The sequence below is a fragment of the Poeciliopsis prolifica genome, unplaced genomic scaffold, assembly GCF_027474105.1.
Source record: "Poeciliopsis prolifica strain line A6 unplaced genomic scaffold, Auburn_PproV2 SCAFFOLD019, whole genome shotgun sequence".
Taxonomy (NCBI): Eukaryota; Metazoa; Chordata; class Actinopteri; order Cyprinodontiformes; family Poeciliidae; genus Poeciliopsis; species Poeciliopsis prolifica.
In genome coordinates, this window is record NW_026562394.1 from 9677658 (window position 1) to 9685000 (window position 7343).

The window sequence follows — 7343 nt, forward strand, 5'->3', positions numbered from 1 at the left end:
ACATTAACCCATTCAGCCTTCCTCTCAAAAACCTGGCAACCAATCTGCATGGCAACAACTCGGAACAGGGAAAGAGGGGCCTTAGCCAGTAGAGGGAGACTGAAGAGCAGGGAACGAGTGCAGAAAATTGGCAGAAATGTGCCTTTATTGCTGCAGATTCCCTTTTCCTTCTTCGTGTCTGTGGATGTGCTGCTGGGATTGTGGAAAACAGCAAATATTTAATAGTTTAAATAATTCACAATCCTCGTACACCAAAGAGGACAAGGCCACGTGGAAGACGGAAAACAATTGTCCTGGGAGGATTTGCTGCGTCCCTCCGTCCGGCCCATGGGAGCAGCAGGGTGTGTTGAAGGAACAAGGCTGATTCTGAATGGAGTGAAACGCAGACTGCTCTGTAAGAGCTGCAACGTGACCCAGTTCTACCCTCTCTTTCTCGTTTTCCCGCCTCCCCACCTCCAGTCTGCCTCCATCCTCCATACATCCAGTTCAAGGAGGCTCAGACACATTCATCAGGTTTTTATTGAGCGTTGGCTGTATGTGCGCCTGCATGGGGATTTTCTCTCGTATAGGCCATTACTTTTTAAACTCTGTGATTTCAATCACCCACTGAACCCACAGATCTGCAGGGACTCAATGCTAAATAAACATGGGTAAGCTAAAGCAGTAAAGGTAGGCTAAACTAGCATAGGTAAGCTAAAGTACCATTGATAAGCAAAAGTAGCAGTAGTAAGCTAAAGCAGAATGGATAAGCTACAGCAGCAAGGTTAACTAAAGAACTATAGGTAAGCTAAAGTAGCATCCATAAGCTGAAGTAGCATGGGTACACTAAAGCAGCCTGGGTAAGCTAAAGCAGTAAAGGTAGGCTAAAGTAGCATAGATAAGCTAAAGTACCATTGATAAGCAAAAGTAGCAGTAGTCAGCTAAAGCAGAATGGGTAAGCTAAAGCAGCAAGGTTAACTAAAGAACTATAGGTAAGCTAAAGTAGCATAGATAAGCTAAAGTACCACTGATAAGCAAAAGTAGCAGTAGTAAGCTAAAGCAGAATGAGTAAGCTAAAGCAGCAAGGTTAACTAAAGAACTATAGGTAAGCTAAAGTAGCATAGATAAGCTAAAGTACCATTGATAAGCTAAAGTAGCACTGGTAAGCTAAAGTAGCATGGTTAGGCTAAAGTAGCATAGATAAGCTACAGTAGCATGAGTAAGTTAAAGTAGCATTGGTAAGCTAAAGTAGCTTGGGTAGGTTAAAGTAGCTTTGGTAAGCTAAAGTAGCATGGTTAAGCTACAGTAGCATGGGTAAGCTAAAGTAGCATCGGTAACAATCTGAATACTTTTGAGGGTTGATCAGCAAGCTTTGTGCCAAATATGGATTTCTGCCTCACTTTGAGGTTTCAGTGCAAATCAGAGAGAATTGAATTGCGATAGCAACATTAACTTTAAATTAAACAACAAAAAAAAAAAATGAAAATCTACATGGCATTGAAGCATATGTGAAGTAATACCTATCTGTATTTTATTTATTAAACAGAAAAATCAAAGAAAATGCTGCTGGGTGATGCGTTTTATGTCCAAATAAAGAGGGAGCTCGCAGTAGTCTTCATGTCATAACAATAGCAACAACACGGCAATTTCAAACCTTAGCTGTGGGGATGTGAATTATAATGAGAGTCTCAGGAAGATGGCTGCCTGGCTGATTAAGACTGACACATGGGGCTCCACCCCGTCCAAACGTTCATCAGAGACAAGAGCACAGCACAGCAATCTGCTCCATCAGAGGAAGCTGTGATGAAGCCCCGTCCCAGTTGAGACACTGTCGGTCTGTGACCTTGTGGGACTGCTCTGAACGGGTCAGAAGTACTGAGAAGTGGCCTTCTGCTTTGTGTGCTTCGGGTTTTTGGCAGCGGCAATTACGTTTTCCTCCCAGGTTTGAATGCACTAAACCAGGGGTGTCAAACTCAAAATACTGTGGGCCAAACCTTTAAATTGAACAAAGTCGCGGGCCAAGGTTGAACAAATGAATCTTTTAATATGGACCCAAACAAGTTCTAATATAACAATAAATATTGAACAAGCAAAGCTTATCTAACTTAAAAGTGCAGGTGTGCAATTGAGTTGCTAATAATAATAAAACATATTATTATAATAAATAAAATATAATAAATAAAATTTAATATATGAAATAAAATATTAAACATATTAAATAAAATTTAAATAAAAATTGAAGCCTCCTTTCTGACCTAAATGTCAAAATTAGGTTTGTACACAGGCTAATAAATTTGAAAATAAATCATTAAATAAACTATGAATAAACCATTCAGGCCTTGGCGTAACAAGAAAAGGTGCATAGAAAACTTATTTATTGCTCATTTTGCGCCACACTGATCTACTCTGATCACTAAAACATATGTTAAAAGAATCTGTCTAAAACACGATCTATCAGCACTAACATGGTTAATATAATAAACGAGGCACTACGCAGCGGTACACAACCATTTTTTTTCTTTTTAGAAATGTATGACAAGTGCCGCCTCTCATTAGGAAGGCAACAGCGGTTACTGCTGGGCGGTAAAATGTAAATACCTGCAAAACTCCTGACGGTGTAACTCTAAATGTGTTTTGGATCAAGCAGGAACCACATGTCAGTGTAACCAATGAACAGCGTCGGGCATCGAGCTGCCTTCAGGGACAGTCGGAAATTACGGTTTTCCTGGCAAATCTTTGCCGATCTCATAAGTATTATATTTTAAAATTACCATTTCCAGGGGGTGGCACTAGGGGTGGCCAGGGCTCTGTTGGGGGTGTTGAGATTCTTAAAACCAATGTCTCAGACAAAGTGTGTTATCACAAAAGCAGAAGCGAATGCCAAATGCTTACCAAGAGATCCACGGGATGACATTCAGTAATAGGTCAAGTAAACATTCCCAGAACTTTTTCAGAAGTACAAATGAAATGAAACTTGTAGAACATTCTTTCTCACAAAAAGAAAAGTGAGAGATGTAGAGCAGAAACACTTATCTGTTAAGATAACCCATAAGTTCTCCAGCAGTCCTTTCTAATAAGATACTAGCAGCTTAATGTACCCAATGTTCCCCAATGCTAACTTTAAAACACACTGAGATGATACCTGGAATGATCTTTTTAGTTGGACGATGATGACAGACAGGTGGCAGTGGGGGGCAGAAAAAAAAACAACTAAATGCCAAGGGGAGCTCTGGCTCGACCTCGAGTATTGAAAGCAGCCACTCAGCCCTCTCAGAAGACCTGTTAATACTGAAAACTATTTTTTAACTCTCAACACTTCTTCAAACAAGGCCTCATATGTTTTACCCTTCATGTGAATATGGGCCAGAATCTCTTAGAAAAAGTGTTTCGGACACTTTGCAGAATCTATGCCATAAAGAACAACTGGGTCAAATCTCAAAATCAGCACAAGAAAACAAGCTGAGAGTTCCACCGTAACTCACGATTACTTTAGTTACAAAATAATCCATCAGTTATTCTGGTGATTAATCAGATGAAATAAACCGACAAATTCTGCATTTTTTTCACATTAAAATATCCAAAAAAGTAAAAGGACTCAATTCAAATAAGAAAATAAACATTTTATTGAAGAAAAATATAAACATTTGTAGCAAAGGATGCACCTGCAACTAAAAGCATACTTCTAAGCTAGGCCCTTTCACTTGACTTAACATCAATACAGTATATACATATAAAGGCGTGTCTATGGGACAGTTATGTATTTAACGGCCAAATATGGGACGACTCCCTATTTTACGGGATGGGCGGCGATCCTATTCAGGGTTGCTGAGATACAGTTTTAAGGGCGCTGGAGCGGAAAACCACAAACGCAAAAGTTCAATCACATAGAAATCTGCTGTTAATCTCTTCATGTTAAATAAATAAAAAGTATGACTTATTATTGAAGTATTTAGTCGTTATTTCAGCTTGACTCATGCAGAACTGATCTGATCGTTTCCATACCAACAATCAGAAGCGAGACCTTGCCTCAGACCTCCAGTGACCTCACTGATGAGGTCATAAGAGACATCATGTACATCACAATAGATCAAAGAAGTTCTAAAGCTTGCATGTCTTGAGCGCCAAAATTGAGCCCATAAAGTTCTGTCAGACACTCAAATCAGCAGCAGCAAAAATGTCGAAGTGCTCCAAGAAAATCCATTTTCCGTGCCTTGAGCCACTAATCTCACTTGACTCCAGCGATGAAGAATTGACTAAAGTACGCGAGGATGAGTTGAGTGAATCTGACTCAGAACTGGAGCAGGAAGCCCAGATTATTCCTGTGACAGCGGGGGAAATCAAAGATATGCAGAGACGGCTGCAAGATTCATTGGAAGAACAAGAGCTGCTAAGGAAGAAGGTTGCAGATAGTGAGATATGCATAGAAGCACTAAAACGGGAATTGAGAAAAGAACACCACAGACGTCACAGAAAAGTTGAAGATACGTCACCTGAGTCATCTTTCATTCCACCACCTCCGAAGGACAATGACTCTGTGTGGAACACTTTTTGGAAAAGGTTGTCCCATCAATTTGACGATTACTTTGGAGATGTACTCGTCCAGCCAGAGGACCATTGTAAAGAAAGTGGACAAACTGAGTCCTAAGAATTTAGAAGAAAACATGAAACGGGCAGAACGAGATGCCATACCGTTACAAAATCTGTGTAATAACCTGGATGCCCTGTGTAATTGGACTTCTGGACACCTGTCTTTATTTTGGTTTGTCACATACCTCTACACAGCATGGCATGGCTGGACCATCCCCATGTTGCTGCTGCTATTAATTCTCCGCCTTTCTTTGAATTATTTAATTTCCAAAGGCTGGAATATTAACTGGAGCATCGTCCCGGAGTTGACTGAGCCACTGGGACTTCCAAAGGCACATCCGTCATGGAGAGAGAAGCTCCATCAGGTTCAGGACGTTCTTCATCAAGCCCAGAACCTGTTTGGACTTCTGGCCGACTCCCTCGAGAAGGGAAAAAATCTGTTGATGTGGGTCAAGCCAGACACGACGTTAAAGTTCTACATTTTACTGTGGGTGTTCTTTTTCTTTTCGTGCTTTTACCGTATCAGATGATGGGATCCATCTTAGTTTTTTCTGCCGGCTTAAAGTTCTTCATCGTTGACTTCATCTTTAACACTTACCCGAACTTAAAGAAGCGTTACGACACCTTTGGATTTTTCTGGGAAAGATTACCCATCGACTCTGAGCTGCAAGATCACAAAGACGACAAGCGCCACAGCCTGTTTGCTGCAACAAGGGCTCGACTGAGCAGCTTCACTGCTGCTCACTTCAGAAACGGTGGCAGCCTGTTCCATTTCATGAAAAAGAAAAGACCATTTCATGAAATGTTTAACATCCCAGAGTCTGAGCAACCTCTGCCTGAGTTTAAGACCGGCTGGCATTGCTGTATGGTGAATAGAGACAGGAATATAACATCAAAAGAATTCTGCGGTTATGGGGTCCTCTATGTCACCGAGAACTATTTGTGTTTTAAGAACTACATAAATAAGTTCCATACAGTTATAAAATTAACAGACATCACAGACTTCAAGAGATATAAACTTGTACCAGGACTGCCCGGCTCAGGTAGGGGGATCAATAGCAACGGCAGCCACCAAGAAGCCTCTGTTGTTCACTCTATGATACACAGCAAACGGGCGTATCAAGCCATCTCCTCCCCAGATGAGAAAGGTGTTTGAAGAGGCAGCTCTGCAGTGTGCAAATATAGAGTGACTTGCACTCTGGTGCTGCAGCTACTTGGGAGGAGCACCAGGAGGCGACGACTCGGGAGGAGCAACAGGAGGCGACGAGGGAACACTGGGACGACTAAGAGGCGACGACTCGGGAGGAGCAACAGGAGGCGACGAGGGAACACTGGGACGACTAAGAGGCGACGACTCGGGAGGAGCACCAGGAGGCGACGACGCGGGAGGAGCACCAGGAGGCGACGACGCGGGAGGAGCACCAGGAGGCGACGACGGGAGGAGCACCAGGAGGCGACGACTCGGGAGGAGCACCAGGAGGCGACGACTCGGGAGGAGCATCAGGAGGCGACGAGGAAACACTGGGACGACTAGGAGGCGACGACGCGGAAGGAACACCAGGATATATATATATATATATTATATATATATATATATATATATATATATATATATGCTACCCGGGTAGCTACAACATAGCATTCAGATCTGAAAACTGAACTGAAACATAATCAAAGGAAAAGGAACCCTTGAACTTAACTGACTTGACTTAGGACTCCTCGAGGAAAATATTGACTATTTTGTTCTGTTCGTATTATTGTTAAAATGTGTAATAAATATGTGTTTTGTTCAAACTCTTTGTTTCACTTGCTCCTCCTGAGATGAACCTAGTTTCTGAAACGCTAGTTGATCATAAAGATTCATATTCACTGATTCTCTTGTCGTATGTGACATACCAGGTTAGTAGACCTTACACACACACATATATATATATATATATATATATATATATATATATATATATACACACAGTAAGTTTGGTCAATTTCAGAAAAAAAAAGTGCTCGACAGAACCAAACCAAAGCATCTAGTAAAAAAAAGAAAATTAACCTAAAAATGTTGAGATTCTTAAAACCAATGTCTCAGACAAAGTGTGTTATCACAAAAGCAGAAGCGAATGCCAAATGCTTACCAAGAGATCCACGGGATGACAATAGGTCAAGTAAACATTCCCAGAACTTTTTCAGAAGTACAAATGAAATGAAACTTGTAGAACATTCTTTCTCACAAAAAGAAAAGTGAGAGATGTAGAGCAGAAACACTTATCTGATAAGATAACCCATAAGTTCTCCAGCAGTCCTTTCTAATAAGATACTAGCAGCTTAATGTGCCCAATGTTCCCCAATGCTAACTTTAAAAACACACTGAGATGATACCTGGAATGATCTTTTTAGTTGGACGATGATGACAGACAGGTGGCAGTGGGGGGCAGAAAAAAAAACAACTAAATGCCAAGGGGAGCACTGGCTCGACCTCGAGTATTGAAAGCAGCCTCAGCCCTCGCAGAAGACCTGTTAATACTGAAAACTATTTTTTAACTCTCAACACTTCTTCAAACAAGGCCTCATATGTTTTACCCTTCATGTGAATATGGGCCAGAATCTCTTAGAAAAAGTGTTTCGGACACTTTGCAGAATCTATGCCATAAAGAACAACTGGGTCAAATCTCAAAATCAGCACAAGAAAACAAGCTGAGAGTTCCACCGTAACTCACGATTACTTTAGTTACAAAATAATCCATCAGTTATTCTGGTGATTAATCAGATGAAATAAACCA

The 7343-nt window shown here is 41.2% G+C and overlaps 1 pseudogene; it reads left to right on the forward strand.

The window, feature by feature from the left end:
* Window positions 1-4153: 4153 nt before the first annotated feature.
* Window positions 4154-5722, forward strand: LOC129368770 (GRAM domain-containing protein 4-like; annotated as a pseudogene).
* The last annotated feature ends 1621 nt before the right edge of the window (window positions 5723-7343 follow it).